Source organism: Cryptomeria japonica, chromosome 4 (assembly GCF_030272615.1).
Source record: "Cryptomeria japonica chromosome 4, Sugi_1.0, whole genome shotgun sequence".
Taxonomy (NCBI): domain Eukaryota; kingdom Viridiplantae; phylum Streptophyta; class Pinopsida; order Cupressales; family Cupressaceae; genus Cryptomeria; species Cryptomeria japonica.
This window is the reverse complement of record NC_081408.1, coordinates 539,475,768-539,502,029: the sequence shown is the minus strand read 5'-3', so window position 1 is coordinate 539,502,029 and position 26,262 is coordinate 539,475,768. Positions and strand designations below refer to the sequence as shown.

Here is a 26,262-nt window from a genome sequence, read left to right as displayed (position 1 = left end):
CCACATGTTTATAGAAGGAGAGTTACATATAATAGGGAGAGATGACTTATCATAATAGTAGTTTATGAACACACATGAGAAAATATACTAAGGGAGGTCCATGAAGGAAGGTCATAATTTTGTGGAAGCTACTACACAAAATGTAAAATCAGCAAGTCTTTGGTGGCCAACTCTTCACAAGGATGAAAAGCAATATATCAAACAATGTGATAAATGTTAGAGGGTGGGAAGACTCACTACAAGAGATGACAGTCCTAGCACAAATACCATTCAAAAAATGGGCCATAGATTTCATAGGAGCAATTGACTCGCTCACAAAGACTCACAAAACATTCAAAAGCCATATTTATTATAGCAGGAGTGGAATATTTAACAAAATGGGCAGAACTAAAACCGACTACAGATTGCATAACAAATACTTTCACAAAATTTTATATGAAAATATCATAACTAGATTTGGCTATTCAAGAAGTGATCAAGGCAAACACTTTGTAAATAAGGTGATTGTGGAGCTATTAAGCTGTTTTATGATAGCACATAATAAAAGCATTCCTTACCATCCACAAGCCAATGGTGCAAGTGAGGCACTCAAAAAAATCATAGGCACCACTCTGAACAAAATTTGTAACAACAAAATTGACTGGGATATTAAAATTCCACCGAAACTGTGGCCAAATAAAGCCACATATAAGAGGTCTACTAAGCTTGCTCCCTTCCGATTACAAAACTTGATCCTTCAACATGATAGAAATCACAAAATGAACCCTCTAGACTCTCACCAAGTCTAGGCCTCAAACACACAACACAGACATCTCTAAAGGTGCACAATATAGGTGAACACCAACTATTAGGTGTGCAATCATTTCACAAATCAACACACTCCATCCTCTAGCTACCACTACAATTGAGTGCAATATCTTACCAGATGGTCCAGTTGACCACAAGCAAACAAAGACTACTACCATAGCTAGGAATCCCATCTAGCTAGTCACTTAGCCAAGGAAAGGTACACAATTTTACAAATCTTTTCTCTTGACAAGACTTACAAACACAAAATTGCACTTTTAATGGTATTTCCCAAGACCAGGGCCTTAATTCTCAAAGCTACAACTCAAAAGCCAAGGAAAAACCATCCTACAAGGCTAGAGGAAACACTACCTCAAATCCATGCCCACCAAGAGCATGCCTCACTTCTAGACGTGATCTCACTCCTTGAGGTCCTCCCTTAGGTACCACTCTTAGAAAAGTGAGAATTTCCTTAGCACACAATTTCTCAACACAAAACTAGGAACACTAAAGGGAAGAGTCTTGGCAACAACCTCTTTAAAGGCATAAGTACTCCAACAAATGAAGGCTTAGCAACCGCAAAACTCATTAGGACCTATGTTTCATGGAGTTTCGGGGACAAGGACGATTGGGGATGATGGGACGTGTTTCCAATACAGGGGTACTTTTGGGCCATTTTCTAGGTGACGGCAGGGGACGACTGTTAAAAAAATAGGGGGATTTTAAAAAATATAGAAAAATTTAAAATATGCATATCATAGCAACAATAAATCATTCATCATAGACATTAATACATTGCATTAGACTTGAATTGAGATTTCACTTGAGAATCGACAAAGTAGTTAGGCAATGCATTACAATATAACATGATATGAGATATTGCTGACGTAAATCTGATTCAAATTTTCTGATTACAAAATCAGTTTGCTACTATATCCAAAATGTGGCCAAATATTATTGATAATTCATATAATCTTGTACCCAACCCAAAATACCTCACATCATGATGAATGTAGCTGAGGATGATCTGTAATCATGCTGAAACTGCTGTAACTACTGTCAAAAGTTAAAGCAGAATTCAATAAAGCACAGTGAAATCTCATTCAAATCATATCAAGAAGCTGAAATCAAACTATCCAGAAGCACCAAACACAACCAAATCAAACTACTTCTGTAAACACACTCCAAACATCCTCTAAAGACACTTAAATTTATTGTAACTTAACAATACCAAACTGCTAAAGAAAATCAGACTTGTACAGGTCTGAAATGAAACTAGAAAAGTAGGTATAACACTCCCAAAAAATCTACATAACATAAATGCCAGAAATGTACCCCAATCCTACAGGAAACGTCCCCTCTAATTTTTGCAAATGGGAAACGGACAGGAAATGACAAAAAACTGTCTCCGCATCCCTGGTACAGGGATGAGGGTACCAAGCCTGAGGACGCATCCCCATGGAACATAGATTAGGACACTTCCAAGGAGATAGCTAAGCACAAGCAATAGGAACAATACTTTAAGTTTAATCTACACCACAACAATGCTCAACTATAACCAGCCTAAGGGTTTCAATAACCCAACAAGATAATGAAACTACAATCAACAAGGCAATAAAGAACCTCTGCAAGGCTATAAATTGAAGTTTTCTCAAAATAAATACATATAGGAGCACCTTTAAACTGCCAAGTAGAAAACTCCTATAGCTACGAAGTTATCTTTGATAGGAAACCCAACAAGAGATTTTGTGTGTGTGTGTGTGATATAGGAGCACCTTTAAACTGCCAACTAGAAAACTTGCACAATTACTAGGTTATCCTACAAAGAGATTGTCTGTGTCTGTGTCTGTGTCTGTGTATGTGAGATAAGTATAGTTATGGAAATTACATCTAAATCATACGATAGGCACCTTTATGTTATCCCATAACATGTCTTTGGTGCTTGCAACATCTCAACAAACACGTAGCTAATACTAGGGCACTAGGAGACATGGTCACAAGACCAAGATGGAACAATAGCAAGACAAGCAAGAACAAGGCCTTGGTGGACTAAATCAACAACCAACTATCTACCAGCAAATATAGCCAAGCATAATCCAAACAACAACAACTCATTGTGAAGCTCTCCCAAACAAAATACCAATTGACTTCCTGCAGAGATTCAAATACACCTCATTCAATGCCGAATACAAATGACATTCACACCAATTCACAACCCAATCATAGTTAGAAGATCCATAAGCATACAAGGCAATTCATCAATTTTCCCAAACACTTTACAAAGCATCCACTTATATTTTGCAAAGAGCAAGGAATTTCAAACTAGCAAGGAATTCTAATTAGCACAAACACTTTCTCAATGCCAAATACAAATGACATTCGCGCCAATTCACAACCCAAAGCATCCACTTACATTTTGCAAGGAGCAAGGAATTTCAAACTTGACATAATTCTAATTAGCACAAACATCAAGAACTAGTATGTTCTTTGCCATCTATACCCTTATACATTCCATTAGAGGTCCATCGTGAACATTGTAGAGAACAACATTACACCATATCTGACCAACAATTTAAAACTTTTTAGTATTGCCACCACAGTAATAAAAGAATGCCAAAGAAGAAGAATTATTGATTCCAACATTTAAGCATGAAATGAACTCAATTAAAAGGAAAAATCAAGTGTGACCAAGTCTCACGAACTAAATAGATGGCACAGTTTGGTGATTAGACTACTCATTGTAAGAATTAAAAATTCAATGCCGGTCCTTGTAACTATTAGAGTATTCACCAATAACCAAAAGAAGGTATCGAATTTATAAGATGCAATTGCATGCACTATGTGACTAACACTAGCCATAATTGAGGGAGCAAAGAGCTACACTACACCTGGAATACAACATCCAAGGTGAGTTAGAGAATATGCTCAAGTGAAAAGTCCCTAAATATGAATAATAGCAAAATACCACCTTCTTCCACAAATGACACTGAAGGTTGTATTCCATTCTGAACCTGTGATAATAGATTCAATTCTGCTACTAGGTTTGCTTCAGATTTTGCATATATGTTTCCAAAATTGTAGCAGGATAGAGAATCAAAGAACAAATAACTAACACAACTCTCTGGCCCTTGATTGCAATTTCAGATAGTATTACATATAGAACAACATTACATATTGAACAACTACAAAACATACCACACACTTCTTTTGATGGCAATTTATCCCTTCTGTCAAGTTTCTGAGATTTCAGATATATGTATTTGCTTCAGCGTTGGGAAGCGCTTCAGCAAATCTTATTGGCATAAGACTTCTATTGCACACAGAGAGACTCTTCGACATCTTGCTTTGTACTTGAACTTCTACAATTAACATATTCTTTTGCCTCATTGCCCAACCACAATGAATTGCTATTTGCCTTTGGTGATATAATTCATGGCTCAGGACCAAAACCACGTCCAAGCAGGAGACTCTCGTATTTGGATATTTCCTTCCTCCGTCTATGGTCTTTTGATATACTTGCCTTATATTATGTATTGTGCCCAACCTTAGATTGCTGCAGCATAAATCATCTAATTCCCCATAATATAATAAACACACCAAAACTTTGCTTCAATAAATATCGGGTTTATATGAAGCTTCTCATGGGGTCAGCTTACTTAATAATTCTTACAAATACAAATCAGACTATGATTCTCCAATCACCACCAATATTTTATAACGGCAAGTATAACTTCATTATTTCCCCTAAAGGAAAGCCAAAGAAATGTTTAATATAACATTGCCTTCCTTCAATTAATTAGTCCGTAAACAATAATAATAAACAACAGATAGCTCTCGGATAGAATGAATTCTTCTTATTTGTCCAAACTCAGAATATATAAAGAGTCCAAAGCCAACACAATATTAATACCAAATCTGTTAATAAAACTTATCTGCAAATTTGTCTCCAAAGGAGACTTTACAAATTTGGCATAGATGTAGGCCCCATCATGAATCCACCCCTTGGGAAGAACTAGGTTTTCGTCCAGCCCTTCTGTGAAACTGTTGAAGCTTTCCATCTCCAAAAATCATAAGTTGTTTATCAAATCCTAGCATGCCTTTGCTACAACCCCATGACCTCCTTACAAAGCCCTCTAGGAAACATCTAGAAGATTAGGTGGACTGGAGAACTTTTAATAAAGTGACCTTATAATAATATTTTATTATTTTATTGTTATTTAATTAAAATAATTAATATTAAGTCATCGTTTGAATATGTTTTTTTTACAACTTAATAAAAATCAATTTAATTAATTGTCACCTTAAAAATTGGGGACATTACAGTCCTCCCAGCCCAAACATTGCTTGTACTTGAGCAATTCTCTGCTGCATCACTAGGATCCCAAACTAGCCATTTGAAAAACAATACATCACTCCGCTGCCCCACTCTGACGCAACCAGCAGTGCTAAAGTCTGCAACTCCATTAATAATACACCATATAATCAAGACAGCATCTATCGGACTGAGGACCTCACTCCAAATGAAGCAATAAGCACATCCAATGACAAAGGATTATGGGAATTCATGAATAAGCCAACCTACAATAAGAACAGGATGATACAGTCCTCTCCAACTCCAATCAGCTGCTGTCCCCCAAGGATAATCTGAAATCTTTATGGTCAGCAGTCCAGAACAGCTGTCTAACACCAATGTATGGACTGCAACCCAATGGATTAGGGTTGAATTGCTTCTCTTTATGTGTAATTTATCATGCCATGTACCGAGGCTCAGCTGAAACTTATCTACTAAGTAAATGCCATTCAACATGAAGGACATTGATCATGCATACCTCATACCTTGAAAAGTGAGCAGCTCCATACTCCAAAAGTGTATCAGGAGGGAGAAATGTATTTAATGGCCTCTCCAAGAATGCCCACATGCTTAGACAAAGCTGAATCAGCAATACCACCATCCATGTACACTACTACATAGGCTGGTCCAAAAGATGTAATCTCTATCTTGTGTCTTCCAAAAGAGACAACACCTGAAACTCTCCACGAATGATCAAAGGCCCAACCGAGTCCCATTCACTTATGTCTCCCTCTACATGGTAGGTATAACACTAGTGGCTGATAAACCAAGTGTGTGCTCAACTATTCCAACCTCATCTATGATATGAGTCTTCGATGGGTTCTCTAAAAGAGGAAATTTACAAACCTCATGATGCAGACTAGATCTCTCAATAGAATTTTCTGAATCATACATTTTTTCTTGTTCACACACAACTACAAGTTCTTGCTTCTTTCATCCCAAGCGCCTCATCATTTGTATGCTCCATCTCCATTTCTTCTTCTCTTGGAAGAAATAGTGGATGAAGATAGCCTTTTCTGATTTCTCTTGCTTGAGCCATATGACTTCTGTGTTCCTGGATTCCTTGTAGCTGCTGTTTTGATTGGGCAACCAGCAACTTTGCTTTCCTAGTTCTTTGTAGCTATCCATCACACATACCTTGTGTCTTCTTAACATCCTTCATTGATACAACTTATTCCTCATGTTCAACACACAAAACTTGAGTGCCAATCTTGGAAGATTCCATAACATTAACATATTCTTGTATATGGAGCTGCCCACATGATTCTGCAAGGATAAGGGACTGCTGTTCAAAATCAGAAAATCAATATTTTCCTCATGCCTATGTGTGATGTCTTGATAGATCTTAATCTCCTCTCCTTTCATGAGTGGATGGTCATCAACAAGTACAAGTTCAAGAGATGTCTCCAACTGAAAACGAAATGTACCACCTGTCATAACTTATGCCCCATGGTTGCAAGTTATATCTTTGTCTTCTCTTCTAAAAACTTCATATTGGGGTCCCACAAATTCTTCATCCGTGTATCTATTTGTTGATGTGCTTTTTATGCACTTATACACAAAATAAAATACCAAGGTATCTTATCCTCTCTTGAACAAAATCTCCTCAAATGCTGAACTAAGCGATTACTTTAGGTGACTCCAAGGTTTCAAATGTCAGGTCTAAGATACCTTGATATTTTATTCTATGTATGAAGTGCATAAAAAACACATCAACATAATTGGCGCTAGAAGGAGGGCCCTTCAAGGAGAAGCATTCTCAAGGAGAATCATCAATCCAAAGACATTAACAGCTACAATCTCTCACCATGATTCAAAATGGTTTTGCCACATGAGAACATATTTCCAGTATTCAACCATATCTAGGGTGGCAAAACCAACGAGAAGATATCATTTCACAATTGAACACTCTCGTGTGGAACAATATAAGTGCAGCTGAATATATGCGAGTACAATCTATTTTGGAAGAAGAAGAAGAACTGACACATAGATCTCTAATTGTCTTCAAAAGAGTAGTTGAGCCATTCCCTTCAGTCATTATCGCAGTACTGGATCGTATCATTTCATTTTTACCAAAGGATCTTAAGATCTACTCTAGGAGAGAGGGAACATCAAGAAGTCAAATTCGCCCCTAAGCCTAGGTGTGGAAAGAGAGAAGCTTCATCTAGTTAAGAGACACCAAGTGGAGAAGATATTTTCGTTTTTTTTCAAACTTCACCACCTCAAGTTCAAGTCCAAGGGACTATCCAGTCAGGAAATCAACAAGGTTCAAGCCAATCAGCTTCTCAACCAGTCATTTTAACAATGGCTCACAATCCTCCACCTCCTCCAAAGGGTGGGACATGGTTTGTTACCAATCCATCTTCTTTTATTTTTCAGGCTTATCATGACATGCCAAAGAATCTAGACAAGTTTTGCTCCAAATTCCAAGTGAATGATCCAAATCGAATAGTTGCGGAGCATATCAAGATCTTTGAGGATGCATTGCGTAATAGATGGATTGAATATGTAGACATAGCATGTAGGCTCTTCCCTTATTCCTTGGCGGAAGAAGCTTTTTATTGGTTCATCCATCTGCCTACATCCTCTATCAACTCATGGGAAGTGTTGAAAGCAGCCTTCACGGGAAAGTTTGGTATCCCCATTATGCCTTCAGAATTGTTCAGGCAGTTTGTGGATGTCAAGAGACATGAACATGAGCCCATTAGTTCCTTTAACAACTGATTTCATAGGGCTCACACAAGGTTGCAACATCCTTATATTGTTACTGATGAGTCCGCTAGAGAAGTTTATTACTCAGCCTTGGATCGCCTCACCTCCATGTTCGTGAGGCAGTCTCATCCGGCTCCCGTCGATCTAACAATAGTTTATGCAAAGGCCGTGGAAGTGAGTAAAGGCTTGGGTTAGAATGTTGTCAGAACATTGCTCCATATGGGATCGCCTGCAGTAGCGAATCAAATTCATGGCATTAGTCAAACTTTGGTTCATCATATACCAGTCATGAATCTGGTTCCACAATCTGTGTATCCAACCACGCAATCATCTAATCAGCTGGTGCTTCACCCAGGAGCTCCACTTTCACAAGCTTTCCAAACACATCCACTGTACTTGCAAAATGCAACAACATCTACAAGGATACGGGAAGAGAAAGAGGAGATGAAGGAGCTGATTGAACAAGTAAAGAAGTTGTCCACTGAAGCTACACATTTGAGAAATCAGAACAATCAACTTGAGAATATGCAAAGAACTTACCAAAGACACCAAAGTAATGACCAAGTTTATGAAGGAAATAACTAGAACTTCCAAGGAAACAATCAAGGCTATCAAGGAAATAATTAGGGATTTCGTGGTAATAATCAAGGATTTTAAAAGAGGATATGGAACAATGCACCTAACAATGGAAGTGTGCCTTCAACTTTGGACAACCCACCAACTTCAGAGAGTCGACTTGCTCATAAGGTCTTCCTCGCAGATGCAACTTTATCAAATTGGTGTAGATTGCACAATACAAGTCAGCATTCTGAATTACAATGCCATGAGTTCAAAGTTGCAGCTGACATATTTCAACAAGAGGTGCGTAGCAATGAAGCATTAGAGAATCCTCCAACAATAGGATATGAGATAGTTCCCACGGTGAGGTATAATCAAGCCTTAATAATTGAAGATTTCAAGTTTCCTCTCGAGTTTGATAATGATACGATGCAAGATCAAAATGGTAGATTTCCACCAGCATTAGCAAACGGCCCCATGGTGCCGCTAGGTTCTCAATTTTCGCCTTCCTTTGCAAATGGACTAGTTGAAGAATTGGGTTATGTGTTTCCTCCACTCAATGATAGTGTTCTAGTTTGAGGATTAAGGGAAGTTCAAGCATTCCAACAGTCATCACGAAATTACTTACCCAAATTTTATCAGAGGAACAATTGATCACAAAATCCATTGACTACATCGATTCCTCCAAATAACTTCTTGACTTTGCTGGATCCAAATGCAAGTAACACCTCAAACTACCCAAAGGATTCACCAAAGTATAGACAGAATACTGCTCCTCCTCACAGTCAAGTGCAGAGTGCTGCTCCTCCTCAAAGTCAAGTGAAGAATGCTACTCCCCCTCAGAGCGAAGTGAAAAGATTGAGTTTATGTGTTAGAAGAATTCAAAAAAGTGAAAGTATTGTCTCTAATGGAATTGACGAGGGTGCCTAAGATTAGAAAGACGTTGTTGGGAAGTTTGAATGACACTACTACAAGAACTTCTACCCAAAGTACATCCAACATTCTTAGAAACATGATGAGCACTCCTCAATCCTTTGCAGCTCAAAACACGATTGTAGTTCAAAGTGCATTCACTTGCTCCTCAAATTGAACCCAATGCTGCTTAGCATCTGCCGAATACTATATACATGGTTCAAAGTTCGTCCAACCTGCCAAAGAGGAAAACACATCAAAGAATACTTGAGCACACCCGAGGATGATGGTGTAGTAAAAAGCAAAGACGTGGCTAAGAAATAAGATGTTAAAGTTAAAATCTCACCCACTGCAACTGGGAGTGCAACAAAATGTGAAAGTGTGGTGAAAAGTGAAAAGACAACAAAGAATGAAAAGATTGTGAAAAGTGAGGAAGTTGTCAAAGGTAAAGATGTAATTAGTAATGAAAGCCCAAAAGAGAATAAAATGGTGAGCAATACAAAGAAGCGGGAAGAAAATTCTTGTCCTCAGAAGGAAAAACTAGTCATCTTCTATCAAGGGAAAGATGAACCTACTCCATTCCTTTTATTTGTCAATTTTTTTGGGAAGCTTCTACACAATTGCTTGATGGATTTGGGTGCATCTAGCAATGTGATGCCTCTAGCGGTATGTAGAAGATTGGGCTTAACTCCTACCCCTACAAATAAGAAGGTGACTCAATTGGATAAAACAAAAGTCCCAGTGATAGGAGAACTGAATAGCATCCACATGCAACTGGCTGCTGATCCGAGAGTTAAACAATTCATCGATATTTCAGTGGTAGACATCCCAGATGGATATGGTATGCCTCTAAGTAGAGGTTGGTCCAGGAGATTGAATGGCTATGTAGCGGCCAATTTTTCACACATGTGGTTGCCATTGGAAGGGCTTCCAAATCAAATAAATATAGACAACACACCAAGGTCGAAGCTCATGATAACCGAGTATGGAGAAGACAATGAGATTTTGTTCCTTGAATCAGACCTGGGGATTTATAGATCTAAAGTGGAAGAAGTATTGATGCTGCAAGGACCGATGAAAGAAAACAACTCACAGGAAGTGCTAAACTCAATAGAGGTGCTTGTCGAAAGTGATCGTGATTCTTCTTCCAAAGAAGGTGATGGTACATTTGAGAACTTTAGAAATTTCATTCTCAAGAATGTAAAGCAAGGAGTTGAATTGGGTAATCAAGTGTGCATTCAAGATTTGTTACTACCCAATTGGTGTAGAATACATAGTGCTTTCCATTTTGAGTTTTCCAGCGCAATGTGCAAGATTGCTTTGGACCAAGTCTATAAAAAATTTCTACAAGCATCAAGAGAGGATAAGCTACCTTGGTATTTTATTCTATGTTTGAAGTGCATAAAAAACACATCAACACTTCTCTTCGTAATCTTCATATTGAGTAGTTGCTCGTTGGATGCGGCTGTTGTAGATGACTGAATTTCTGATTCGAATGATGAAGAATGTGTCAAGCTCAACTCCAAACAAAGCTCATCAATTTGATTTTCTGATTGTTGAAGGGCCATTTGAGTACTCTTCAAGGAATCCACGGTGACCTTAAGCTCATAGGTAAGCATATCAACTTCGTCCTTTTTTATCCTTAATGCATCAAAATATAACTTATGAAGCTGGAGGAGATGATCTCTATCCGAGAGTAGGTGTAGGTAATTTGATTTCATCACAACCAAAGCTTCTTTGAGTGCCAATAAGTCTGTAAGAGATAGTTCTCCTTCAAGGCTTTTGTGTCTTCCTTGAGCTTTCCAACAATAATCTGCCAGCATCTTATGAGTATCATCAAAGTGAGTTAGGGTTTCAATAATGATGTCTTCATTTACCTTCAATTGACCTTCCAAGTGACATGAGTTTTGAAGTCTAACATTGTCAAACAACTGTTCTGGTTTGTCTTCATAATCATGCCATTCAAAAACAGATCCCTCCACAACATCTTTTCCACAAAAGTCATGTTTTGAAGTTAGCCCAACATCATGCTCAATCAAAGGATTACCATCATAACGGTGAGTGGAATCATTTACCTTAGGGTCTTCTTCAACCGCTGATACAAAATCAGACTTTGAGCAATCTGTATTATCATCTTTAGCCTCATCCTAATCAATCCATTCCTGAGTGTCCACAATGCAAGGCTCATGTGATAACAAAGGACTGCTGGTCAAACTCAGAAAATCAGAATCATGTTCCTGCCTCTTCAAAGTGTCTTCGTTGCCCTTTATTGCATCTTCTTCCAAGGGGGGTTGCTTCTTCATAACAGCTGGTCTATGAGGTGTGTCAGCTGAAAGTCACATGTTTTCCTAGCTTTCATAAAACTGATTCATAACTGTTATGTTTTTTGCTTCCAACCAACTCCATGGTGAAGTATCCATGACAAACCAAACACTATCAAATTGTAGGATCTTCTTGTTAGGCAATCTCGTAGACTCTACAATCAGCTCTTTAAGACAATACAAGTACTCTTCAAATTTAATCATGTGTACAAAACAAGGGAAATTAATCTCACTACATGACCAAATTTCCATATTGCTTTCATATGTATGAACATCGTCACTATTCTAGTTATCCAAATCACAAATTGAGTCCTTACCAATAAGATGTAGTGCTGGTTCACACAATGGAAACGTTAGTAGAATTCATACCTCCACATAGCCGATCAATCAATGCTGGTTTGACAAAATCCGGTAAAACATTTTCTTCATCCTTGTGGTCGCCATGAAGACTTATGTTTTTTCCATTTGTAGGTGCAATAGTTGATTCTTGCTTGTCCATATCCTCATATGGCTGATTTTTGTCTTTCTCATGATCATTTGTAAGTTGCAAATCACAAGCAAGTGATTTCTCTTCTTTTTCTATCCTTTCTTCAATGGTAACTTATGAGTTTTCTTCTTTCAAGAATGTTCCTTCTGGCTTCAGCTCTTTACTCGTCTCATTCATTTCAGTTTCTCTACAAGCATCAACTCCCTTTTGACTAGGCACAATTTGACCTTCTTTTGACTCTGATTCAGATTCTGATTCCATTTCTTCTTCCCTTTTTCTTATGTAGAATCTATGAAAAGATTTGGTGGCTTTGACATCCTCAGGTTCACCTGAATATTTGTCAAAAACTCTGATAAGCTCCTTATGGTAAAATATTTCCTGTCGGTCTTAGATAATCTTGGAAGGTTAGAAGATCCTTATACTATTGATAACTTTGATACCATCTAGCGATTTTAGAGGCCACAATTTGATTGCCCTTTTCTTCCATTCCCGTGATCAATCTTAGTACCCGACAAGCTGGTAGAAATTTGGCTCTGATACCACTGAGAAGTCCCTAAATATGAATAATAGCAAAACACCACTTTCTTCCACAAATGACATAAAGGTCCGGATGTATTCAATTCTGAACTTTTATTATTAGATTCAATTCTGTTACTAAGTTTGCTCCAGATTTTGCATATGTGTTTCCAAAAATTGTAGCAGGACAGAGAATCAAAGAACAAATAAATAGCACAACTCTCTGACCCTTAATTGCAATTTCAGACAGTATTACATATAGAACGGCATGACACATTGAACAAACAACTACAAAGATACTACATACTCCTTTCAATGGCAACTTATCCCTTCTGTCTGGTTTTTGAGATTTAAGATATATGTGTTTGCTTCAGCGTTGGGAAGCACTTCAGCAAATCTTCTCAGCGTAAGACTTCTATTGCTATGGGATGGTTTGCATCTGTCTGTAGAAAGAACCCGGTACCCTTGAGAAGGAAATCGTGTCTATATGCACACAGAGAGACTCTTCAACATCTTGCTTTGTACTTGAATTTCTGCAATTAACATATGCCTTCACTTCTCACAGGCCAACCACAATGAATTTTTCGGAAACCTTTACAAGTTTAACAGAAGGGCTGGACGAAAACCTAGTTCTTCCCAAGGGGTGGATTCATGATGGAATCTAGATCTGTGCCAAAATTTGCAGATAAGTTTTATTAACAGACTTGGTATTAATATTGTATTGGCTTTGGAGTCTTTATATATTCTAAGTTTGGACAAGTAAGAAGAATTCATTCTGTCCGAGATCTATCCATTTATTATTATTATTATTATCTGCAGACTAATTAATTGAAGGGAGGCCATGATATGTTAAACATTTCTTTGGCTTTCCTTTACGGGGAATAATGAAGTAATACTTGCCATTATAATATATTGGCGGTGAGTGGAAAATCATGGTCTGATATGTATTTGTAAGAATTATTAAGTGGGCTGACTCAATGAGAAGCTTCATATAAATCCAATATATATTGAAGCAAAGTTTTGGTGTGTTTATTATATTATCGAGAATTAGATGATTTATGCTGCAGCAATCTAAGATTGGGCACAATACATAATATAAGGCAAGTATCTCAAAAGACCATAGGAGGTGGAATGTAATATCTGAATACTCCTGGGAGTCTCCTGCTTGTACATGGTTCTGGTCCTGAGCCGTGGATTATATCACCGAAGGCAAATAGCAATTTATTGTAGTTGGGCTGGACAAAAACCTAGTTCCTCACCTTTATAGCAATTCATTGTGGTCCTGGGCTTTATAAGGAGGCCTTCACTTCTCACTGCCCAACCACAATGAATATTTATTTATTTTTTTGACAACTTAATAAAAATTAATATAATTAATTGTCACCTTAAAAATTGGGGACACTATATCAAGCACACTAAGTGAGTGAGTTTGCTAAGCCTCCAAACATGCCACACAACATAATGCCATTTTCAAATTAACCATTCCAAACATTATTCAAGCTTTGAAGCAATTACAACTTCCCTACAACACATTCACCACATCATGCACAAAGACAATTACAAAGCAAAAATTACCAAATCATATGGGACATGCATTTTTGCTTTATGATATACTAGAATAAAATTAACATCATTCACAAAGAACAATAATATAAATAGGAGCTTCAATCCTTACCAACATGGTGCTTTTACAATGCACGATTCCCTTTATGATTCAAGGTGCACAATATGCAAGAGGGAAACAACACAATTTGAGTCAACCAATGCAAGATTTTAGTATTTCCTTATTTATTTCATTAAGCATTTTTCACAATCACTATGCATATGACCCAATTACACCCTTTTTCGCTAACTTTTAAAATGATACAATGCAATCAACCATCTAGGCTCCCACAAGAATCCTAGGAAACAAATACAATTTGGGGATATATATCATTGACCAAAATGTTCTATTACAACAATCCAACATTTCTTTAATGCACCAGCGTAGTCATTTCATACATATGACATGCATTCGCATGGAGACCAACACATACTGCACTTTAGGCAAGCATTTCAATTTATTATATCATTATTTTCTTCTACATATCGGCCATATGAATAACATCCTATTTATCTTCTTTCATTATGATTAACGAAAAGGATGATCCATAGAAATTTTTCTCTCATTATAAGGAGCTCAACAAGATCACCCATAAAGATCCCCATAAATGTAATATTCCAAACTAGTTAGAATTGTCTTGAGTTAGATTAAGAATGCAAGTTTATTTTAGAACCTAAGGAAATCATGGAGAAACGAGTGAAACATTTGTGAAATAGAGCCATCTTCGAAGTCCTACTCGAGTTGAAGAATTTTCTAATTGAAGATACAACAAAAAATGATGAAAAGATCATACAAAAGGTTCCAAAGCTGCTAAGTATGTTATGATCCTAATAAATCATATATTCCTAAGTATATATTATATATTTTTAAGTATAATAAGAATAAGCATTTGTGGTATGCTTAACTTTAACATTAATTTTAGTTAATATATTTATCCCCCTTAATTAAGATAAGGGGACATAGTTATACCTATAAATAAGGAGGAGACATTTCTCACAAACTGTCATATCATCAAATATTGAATTCACATATTACTATCTGATTATTGGAATCACCCCCTTGAAGTGGTTTGCAATATTTCTGATGTTTATATTTAGTTTCAAGAAATATCGTAACATACATTTCATCAAACAGTTGAATGACAAATTGCAAATATTGTAAATATATGGAATAATGTTGGGCCAAAGAAGAATCTTCAATATTGATCCCAGCTGATTAAGCCTTTGCAACAGCAGTGCTTATATGGAACAATCAAATATACTCTGAATAGAAAATGTGAGAATATTATGTACCCAACTGAAGATGCTAGTTGATACAGAAGCTCAAGATGAGCCAAAAAAACTTACATGGCAGTAAGATTATAGCTGATGATGAAAACTGAGCAGCAGATAGGAATAGTCAACGCCCAAGCTGAATACTCATCAACAATAATGTAAATTGTAGCCAATATACTAGTCTTCAAATAAAGACATCGCAACATTTAGGAATATGTGGCAGAACCCAAAATATATCATTCATTTCCTAATTTTAAAGCCCCTTTCCTCAAAGTATGGTGCTTAGGCAGATTTGACAAGTGTGAGTTGCTGACATCTTGTCAAAGGTTGTCCCTCCTAAAGCGACTCCCATTTAATATATGACTCCTACATACAGCTCTTCTGAAATAAAATGCTGGCTAGGAGAATAATATGGCATCAAATAATTTTTGGAAACCTTTGATCCCAAAACAACAAACAATCAATTGCCAATTGTCACCCAATAGAGTAAATTGAAGCAAGTGTGACTAGGAAAAAAAATTGTGATGCAAAATGATGGCATTGCAACGGTTACAACCAATAAACTATCCGATTCCCAAGCTGCAGCCTAGAATTAATAAAAATTCAGCTTAAATAATAAGCGATTAGCTTAGAAATATTGCATAGAGAAACAAGTTAGGAATACAGTTAGTCAAAGATAGCATTAGAAAAATTTGTGACAGTTTTCAATAGCACAGCTCTAAGATAGACAAAGTAAATCTTTTAGAAAATCGGAGAAATTGCAGTGACCATTTAGTAGCAATTACACTTACAGACCTTGCCGTGCAATACACAAAATAATTGACTAAAATTAATATGGCCATGCAATCACAAATCTCTTTTTATAGGTTTTTGAGGGAAAATATATTAATTTATTTTCTGTCTCTCTTAATTTCCCACTCAAACTGTAAAAGAATCCTTTTTACATAATCACTTTTGAATCCCCAGGACCACACTTGAAAAAACAACCTAAGTTGCCTTTGAAAATCGCTTTGAGGAAGCTTTTATTTCAGCAATAAAATATCAGAAAATTTCCTTTTGGGCAACTTAAATTAAATTATTAAGTTATTTTAAAAATCTTGAAAAGGGGACATGACATTCACCCATGCACTAAAATGACTTAAACAATGTAAGATTGCTGTTTTGCTTCAAGAGAAGGTTCTTCTTGGATGTTTTGTTAGTTTGAATATGTAAGTGACATACGTCCAATCATGACCAATCACAATTTCTAGTTTAAACACTCTCTAAGCTTCCCACAGACATTTGGTTATGCTTTCTCATAGTGATCTGATTTATGAAAACCAGATTACAATACCTGGTGTGATACCTGCGGTATTGTAGATTTCAACACAAAAATTGACAACAAGAAGATTGCAAACCAAAAACTGTCTCCATTCTATTCAAAATTGGAGTTTATACAAGTCGAATGTATCCCAAGGGTCACACAAATCCCTTGGAATTGAAACGAAGAGTCACCATAATGTTTATTACAATTAAACTACTAAAACTATCAAAATTATCAAAAAACTAAATATAAAATTTTAGTCCACTTTGAGGAGGCATAACTTTCTCATCCTAGCTCCGAATTACAAACCGTTTGATGCGTTGGAAAGGTATTCAAATAATCTAGAACCAAATTTCGGAAACATCGAAGATGTCTCTTCATGTTTCCGGGCACAACATTTGTCCAAAAATGCACCGAAGACCCTCAAAATTGCATTTTACTAAAACATAGAAAATTTTGAAAAAAAATTAGATTTCAATATTTTCCCAATTTAATCCTGATCACATAGGCACAAGGAAAACAAGGTAGGAAAGACTTGTGACTTTATTGCCATTTTCAAACTTCTTTGGATGGTTATATGAAGATGTTGTGACCTTGAAACTGATCAGCATAGCTAGTTAGAACATTTCTCTCAATGCCAATGTTAGCTTACAACTTGAGGCTAAATGGTGAGAAAAGGCAAACTCAAACAAAACCCGGTCCGTAGCATGATGGCCTTTGAAGTTCCAAGACGATGCCACAAAAGACCACCATCTTTTAAATGTAACAGACTTGTTTCTGGTTGATGTTGGATAGCCACATTAACCAAAGGATGCTCTTGCATCAACTTATTTGAAGGCAAAGTTGGCTAGGATGGGAATGTAGATGATGCAAAAGACATTTTATTGGTGATACTGAGAAGGATTGTACGGATCGGCTAGCAAATATGATTGACCTTCCAGTAGCCACATTTTGGGTTAGATGACACTGTTCATGTCGGTGTGCCTTTATCTAGCCATGCAGCTGCAACCGATTGAATAGAAAAAGATCGATTATTTCATTATTTAAAATGCTAATGTTTCTGTTCTCTTGTCATTTTGTATTGACATTTTTCCTTTTTTTTGTATAATTGCCATTTAAGAATTGATTTTAAATCTTGTGTGTCACCATATGACACTTATGTTGCAACAGGTATTCTGGATTTCATATTATCTCTCAATTCGTTGAGTAATTTGCATTATCTCGGGGATCTGTGTATTTGACAATTTGTAATGCATCACATAATTTATCTAGTCGTGTTTAATGAATTATGAGTTATAAACAGAAAGCTGAAGTTCATCTCTGTACTCCTCTAGCTCTGGTAAAACCTGGATAGAGTGATTTATCACCACATGTTAGCCATAATATTGGAGGATGATTATGGACTCTTATTTAAATTCACCCTCAGTTTAATTTCAATTATTTTCAAAGAACAAAACTAAAATAAGGGTTCTCACATGTACAGTTGTGACTTTCTTGTGAGGGAATAATTGTTTCCCTGTTGTGCTTCCTGTAGATTTTTACATTTACTAAATGATTTATGCTCAAAGCTGTAATAATTTAGAATTCTCTTGTTTTGTTCGTTTCTGGTCTACAGTATGTCTTTATGTGCTTTATGCCCAGCAGGTGCAAGGATGACAGATAATATGGATCCTTCTTACATGAGCAGGAGTTGGGTCACCTTTATGTGAAGCGTGCTCTTTCTCATGCGTTGATCACAAAATCCTGAAGTACTTTGTTTTCAAATAATTTTTAGATATATTGATTAGAATTATCTTGGTTATTTGGGCAAACAACTTTTGTCTATTCCATATAAAAAGTTCAGCAATTGTACATTTATATAGCATTTGGTTCTTTCCTTGTAGTATCATTTCACAAGTCAGTTTTTAGTTTACTTTTTCAGGTTTGGAAATTTGTTTTATATGTATAAAGTGTAAAGTTGGGTTTTTTAAAGGAGTCAAACCCTTTCACCCAGACTAACTCAGATATCGCAGTAAAACCCACCAAACAACAGTGAAACTAAAACAAGATCCAACAGCACTAAATTATTGTTTTCTTAATTGTATTATACTTGGTAGGTAGGTTGCTGAGCCAAGGTACTGTCATCCCATGTTTGATCAACTTTGAGATGGAATACACGATTTCCAAAAAATGATCTCTGATGAAGATGCACATGAAACACTAAACACATTAAAGTTTGAGATTCCTAAATATTTGTCGTCTGTGCTAATTTTTTTTTTTAATTGTATCATGCCTGGTACGTAGGTTGCCGAGGCAAAGTATCTATCACCCATCTTTGATCAACTTTGAGATGGAATACACACAGCTGATATCCCCAAAAAGGACAAAAAGGATCTCTTGATGAAGATGCACCATGAAACATGAAATATATAAAAAAAAAATTGAAATTCCTAAATCACTATTCGTGTTATTTACATACCATGTGATTTATCTGTATGATCGACAAAGTGCTCAATTTATGCAATTAATTCCCTATCAAAATAATTTGTCAAATCTTTCAGTTGTAATACTATTAAAATTAAGACCTTTAGGTTTTCAAGCAAATAATGATTACAATGTGCTTCAACAATCAACTATATAAAGAAACAAATGTTTGTTGTATGAAAATGGATACAAAAACAAATGAGCATATATTTTTAAATTTCTCTTCACCATTTGACTGTATGGTTATCAAATTTCAATTCTTGGTTTGATTTTTCGAGGAACGAAAAGAAGTGAGGAGGAGGAGGTCCGCAACTAGGGTTTCGCCGACGTGGACCGCCCTTCTAGTCTCGACGCCGAGGTTCCCTCCTGCAAGTGGAGGAGGTGCTAAGGCTTCCTCCACGGTGGTAAGGCCCTCGGTTTCCCCTCCTGCCTGCATTCAATTCTCACGCATTTATTGTGTGTGGTTTTACTTTGTTACTTGCTTTGTTGTACATGTTGCCCTATGGGTGAGCAATCAATAGGGCCGAACTTAAATTCGATCAAGCCACCGGTTTCTACGGCCAAGGTTGATGGATTTAATGGAAAAACCTTTAGTGATGCCATTGTTGGCTTGGTGTTGCAAGTTTCGGATGAAGCCAAGTTCATATTGGTAAGTGATTCCGAACCAGGGCGCGATGGCAGTGGAGGAAACCTCGGTAAGGACCCTCCCTCTCCTTTGCCTACCTAGTCCATTTCGCCTAATGAAGCGATGGCTAGGGCTATAGATTTAGAAAAAGATTGGTTGCAAGATATTGCTATTTTTTTCGTTGCTATAGACATTGATAGATGCCCGGCTAGGAAGTTTTTGGATGATTAGATGATAAATATTTGGATTAATAAATTAGGGTTTAAGTTTTCTTTCTGCAGAATGGTTTAGAAAGGTTTGTTCAATATTTTCTTTAATGACAATAAATCTCAGGTGGAAATTCTTAAGAAGCAATTTTGGGTTGTGGGGAAAACCACATTTAGGGCCCTTAAATGGTCTTTTGATGCTAACAATGAGGAAATTTTGGCTCTATCAAGCCCGCATCGAATACAAATTAAGAATCTTCCTCCCGTTTTCTGGAACTTTATTCCTCAAATTGTGGAACCAATTGGCAAAATGATTAGGGTAGACCACTCGTCGAACCTAGTTCCTCACCTGGATGCTCACAGTCTTTTTTCCGTTAACCCTGGTGTGTATATTCCTAGGTTTATAGTCATTAATCTTGGAGATGAACGATTTACCTATCTTGTTGAAACCCTAAGTGGACTTAATGCTTGTTTTCTATGTAGGAAGGAAGGGCACATTAGAAGATCTTGCCCTATTATTAATTCGAAGAAGAGGACTTCTAAAAACCTCGTCGATTTTGTTTCTAAATCTGATGATTTCCCTTCCTCTTCGGCCCCCAATCTGGGCAATGTCTCTCCCTTAGTGGGCAAGCTTGACTCTATTAAAGATGTTATTAATAGAGTCATTTCAGGCTTCTCGAGTGAGAAAGATGTAGCACTCCCTTCTATTGATGACTTTGCTATCTTTGGCACCTTCAATGCCGACCCTCCTCCACATTTTGTTGTATCAGAAGCCATCTCGCAATAGGAAGATATGGGCTTCCAGGTGGCAACTAGGAAGGACAAGCGGTCAAGGAGGAAGAATGCACAACGGCTCGCACTGGAAAGAATTAGGGCACGTGGACATGTGCAAAAATGCCTCTCCGTGTCACGCATGGAAGAAGATGTTCTTGAAGCTCTGACTGAGAGTAACTTGTCTGATAAAAATGGTAGGCAGTCTCTAGTCAAAACGACCATTACGAATTTTGAGGGGGTTGATCGAGGTATCTCTGGCTTGGGGAAGACGAAGACAATCGATCCTCCTCCCGACAATGACCCCATTCTATCGGAATCCAATCAATTTCAAATTCTTGATTCTCAGTTTGGGCCAATTAAGGATTTGATTGATCATGTGGACTCCCAAGAGGGAGATTGCCCTCGCCATTGTCAAGACACCGATGCTACAATATCTTCCTCCCCTGTGTCTAAAAAGTTGATTGACCCTGACAATGTGGTTTACGAGAACATCAATGTTGACCCTCTAGTTGACAGGTCAAACCCTAACGATTCCTCCACTCTTGCCAAAGTTGGCATTTTGAGAATGATAACCCGCAGGATGACTCCTCACTGGGCATCCATGAGTTTGAAGTTGAGATAGACTTGGTTTTCAACTACTCGGTCACGAGTGGTGAGGGGGTCCAAGAGAGAGGAGTGTTGGATGAGGAAATTTCTGAAACAGAGGCTAATGCGAGGAGGAAAAAAGGCAAACCTCGAGGATCCAAAAATAAAAACTCTTTGTTGCACAAGAAGTCTAACCGTAAATCAGCTTCCAAGCTGCTAAGGAAGAAAATTAAGTAAGTGTTGATTATGAAGTGCATGTCATGGAATGTCTGAGGGTTGGAATCTTCCGACAGGAAATATATTGTCAAAAGAATGCTTAACCAACATAGAGAACTGGACATTGTCATGCTTCAAGAAGTCAAGGCAATCAGTTTTGCATTGGATGTTAGTTTGAATTTTATCTGGAAAGATGCTCTGAAGTTTTGCGCCAAACATGAAAAAGGGAAAGGGGGAGTCGTGATCCTAGTCAACTCAAAATGGAGAGAAGCAGTTGTGTGCTCTGGTGTATCCCCATGTAACACAACAGTCTGGATTTCTGTTAAAAGTGGTGACAACACATTTGGTATTTGTACAGTCTATGCCGCTAATGATTATAGGGAGAGAGCTAAGTTATGGCAATGGCTTGCTTCCCTACCTGACATCCCATGGATCATAGGAGGAGACTTTAACATGATTGAGCAGTAGGAGGATAAGAGGGGAGGTTTCAAAGTGGACTAGAAAGGAGGAGAGAAAATGATATGGGACAGATTGAAAGGAATGAAGAGATTGTATGACCCATTAGAAGGTGCGGGATCTTCCCACAGAGGTATTTGGTTTACCTAGTGCAACTACTAAAAATGATGAAGTAGGATTTATTCTAGACTGGACAGATTTTATGCCAAGAAAGACTTCTTTTCCTTTGCTCGTCATTCTAATGGTTGTCCAGTGAAAGTTTAGCCTTCCTCTCTCCCTAACCATCACCCCATTATTGCCCAATTCTCACTCAGAGACAGTTTCAAAGGACAAATAGAGGGCAGTAGCAAATTTATTCTAAATACAAAGTTGTTAGATGATCAAGATGTCCTTGTTGCCCTCCACATTGTCAGGCTTTTTTAATACATGGAACTCTCACTCTAGTTCCCATATTGCTTGATGGATTGCCTCTGTGGTCGGTTGGCAAAACATTCTCAAGACCATGGGCAAAAAGAAAGCCAAGGATGGGAGACATGTTGAACTTATCCTCACATCCAACTTGCAAGAGGCCGAAGAGCAGATCCAATCTGACTCGAGTAATGTGGTTCTTGACTAGTCGATGGCTTTGGCTAGAGATAAACTTAGGGAGCTGCAACATGATAGATATTTAGGAGCAAGGGCAAGAGGTAAAATACAATGGCTGCAACAGGGAGATTCAGGTTCTAAATTTTTCCTTAAGTATCTTAAGCAAAAGCAAACAAGGGACAAAATTGATAAGTTGTGGATTGAAGATAGAGAGATCTCTAGTGAGGATGGCATAATGGCAGAATTCCTTTCCTTTTACAAGAAGCTCTTCACTACCGAGGACTCGCCCATCTCCATCATTGCTCGGGATAGATGTTGCTCTCTCATCCCTAAGCTCCTTTCACCCGAAGATAACCAGAGGCTAAACCAACCTTTTTCTATGGAAGAAATCAAAAGTGGCATTAATTCACTACACAATGATAAGGCCCGGATGGGTTTTCCATTGAATTCTACAAAGCCAATATCAATTGCATTGTTGGTGACTTGTTGGAAGTGTATAAGGAAGCCACTGGAAAAGGCCTCCCTTGGGGCTGAGATTAATAGAGGACTTATTAAATTGCTTCCTAAAGAAGGGGATAAGGCCCTCATAAAAAACTGGAGACCTATCACTCTACTCTAACAATTGGGTAAGTAGGGATGATCTCATTTGTGGGGAAAGGTCTATATGGTGGAATTTTTTCCACAATGGTAAACCCCTTGCCCTCACTCAATGTTGCTCGGCCAGAAGTTGGGGTAACAAAGGTATTTGTTGTTTTAAAGATATCTGGTTAAATGATGATCTAATCTCTTGGGATGATCTCTCCGGTAAGTATCATCTTTTTGCTTCCAATAGGAGAACTTATAATATAATGTTTAATGCTTGTGTTGCCTTGCAGCGCCCCAAAAGATGTGTAACTATTGAAAACATGTTTGTTGACCTCTCTTGGTGTGACGACACTTAGTTATTTAAGTTGAATTCTATGTCAGTTTATAACTCTCTTAGTACAATGATTGCATTCTCAATCACGTTAACTCTCTTTGGTATACTGACTTGACGCCCATCCAATGGGGTAAGTTGTTTAAATCAGTATGGAACAGGTTAATTGTTCCCAAAAAGAAGATTTTTAGATGGTTGCTAATTCCTGATAAGATTCCTATCAGATTTGACCATAATAGAGATGTGCTTTGTACCATCTGTAAAGTTATTGAAACTGTATTATTGCTAAGGAAATCTGGCTAATGTTTGATTTCTCATTCCCATTGCATGCCAATGTTCTTGATATTGTTGCCGGTTATATTAAAGGCCTTATAAAAGACACAATTTATTTTGGAATCTGTTATTATGTGAAATTCTTTGGTATATATGGAAGAAAAAAAATGAAGATAGGTTTCAAGGAAAAGAGAGGGTCCTTACTGAGTCTTTTCGTAGACTCACACATTATTTTGTCTCTTCTCAAGTGGACTTAGTGATCAGGCTGAACAAGGAGAAGTTCCAGAGATTTTTGAGTGATGGCCATACTAGGATCTTTGTACATGAGCTTTCTCACGGCTACACATGGCATAGGCTCAACGCTAAAGGTACACCCTTTGTCAGTGCCCTGGACTCCCTTTTGGAGGAAATCAGAGGCAATAAAGCCCTGATTCGCCAACAGATGATATACTCAGCCCGGATGAGAGATGACCAGAGGCTGGTCTAGATGGAAGGCCCCATGGGTTGGGTTGCATGGATGTGAACTTTCATTCATTGTGCATAGTATCATAATTTTGTATCTAATGAGATGTATATCACTTGTCAGTCCTTCATAGTTAGGGATCTAGAAGGGTCGAACATTAACAGTCTACTATAGTAGCATGAGTTTTTGAGGCCGATAATGCTATAAAACTTTCAGTTTTTTACATTTGTTTTGTTACTCTATAATCAATATAAAAAAAAAATTAAAAAAATTCAATTCCTGGCTAGTTGATTATGACATTTTGATTGTTCTTTGTTGAGGCAGTTTGGCTAGGATTTTCTATGGCAGGTTAAGATTTAATAGTATAGCTTGCCATGTACGTTGTTGGTTAAAAACTAGGAGGCTAGTGTAGCTGCATTTGCATTGGCAAGATATTAGGTTTGTAATCCATTTTTGCTTAAAATGAATAGGAAAATGACTGATTGAATAGAACCTAAGTTAACTAGTTCCGATATGGGTGCAAGTGTGGGTATCAGGTCCGGCTATGGTAGTATGACATTTTCTTCCCTTGGGGTATATATATAATACTCATAATTGCCAATAAACAAATTATTTAAATACCTCATAATTTGCAAAAAATGAAAATACTCACAAATTCATAATTCAATGATTTATCAAATGTCAATACACAATGAAATTACAATCTATAATTAATGTTCTTCATCAAAAGTATCGAAGTCAATGTTTAGTTCAATTTCACTTGAACCCCAATGAGTTACAATGCTACTTCCACTAGCCACATGTTGTACATGTTGCCTCATCTAAAGTTTTTTTGGCAAGTTGTGCAACAATAATCTTAGACAGCAGACTAAAGAATTAGATCCCAATTCTTTGTCACCCCTTCATTAGTCAAGTTTCTTATGTGGCAATAGATCCTAATAATTAAGGTGGGTTTGTTTGTGGAGATAATGGGGTTGGGGGTGGCATCCATCGTTGGTGGCATGAGCTTCAATATAACTTCATTTACATTGACTCAATTATATAGTTACCACCCAAATTAAGAATATGGAGACATGATCAAGCTGAATTATTGTAAATAGGTGGACTGCTTCTAGTGGTAATTAAATAGTAGTCCAACTCTTATCTTAAATTTTGGAGAGCTTAGACCTTGTAATCATTCCTTCTTTATTGTCCTCTTTGAGGGGCCACATAAAAGGGCTAATATGAACTTTGTAGTAAAACTTGGCCCAAATTAGGAAGTGGCGAGTTTAGGATTTTAGAGAAAATTTCATTTCATAATACTCGAATCTTTAATCAATCCATGTGCACTCCACCACATTAACAATGTAGCCCAAGTTTTTGCCATTGAAACACTCCCTAGGAAGTGTTGATATCTAAGCTTATACTTTCATCATAAAACTTATGTGTATATAGATATCAAGCATTAGCTTGTGAGCATGAGTTGTGACTCATAATGTAATGTCCCCGTTCGGGCTTTATCATTTTTTAGTCCTTGATAGTTTTCTTTTTTTTTAACAATGGATTTATGCTGATCATAAATCTCCCATAAAAACTGATTACTATCTCATTACAAGTCTGCTATAGAACTTCTTGTGTTCTCATAACTTTGCAAATAATCTTCTCCTCATAAATCCACAAATGCTCTTTACAAACTGCCCTTTATTAATCGAGTGGACGTCTTATTTGTTGACCTTATTCATTCCACACCATCCTCTACTTAATGATCTGCCTTTATATCTTCAATGATTCTATGAATGGATGCAACTCTTCGAAATGAATACAACCATTTGATTAGTCATATCTTTTCACTAACTAACTTTACTTTAACTTGATTCCTAATCTGTTGTGTATATATT

The 26,262-nt window shown here is 37.1% G+C and overlaps 1 protein-coding gene across 5 annotated transcripts in view; it reads left to right on the top strand.

Annotated features, from left to right (window-relative positions):
* LOC131068023 (protein cornichon homolog 2) overlaps positions 1 to 19,400 on the top strand; it is a 118,250-nt gene extending 98,850 nt beyond the window's left edge. Inside the window, exon 5 of one of the 5 annotated variants that reach the window (XM_058003229.2) lies at positions 19,107 to 19,400. The gene's annotated coding sequence lies outside the window, so the exon portion shown is untranslated. The other 4 variants (XM_058003226.1, XM_058003227.1, XM_058003228.1 and 1 more) reach the window with 4 other exon arrangements.
* The last annotated feature ends 6,862 nt before the right edge of the window (positions 19,401 to 26,262 follow it).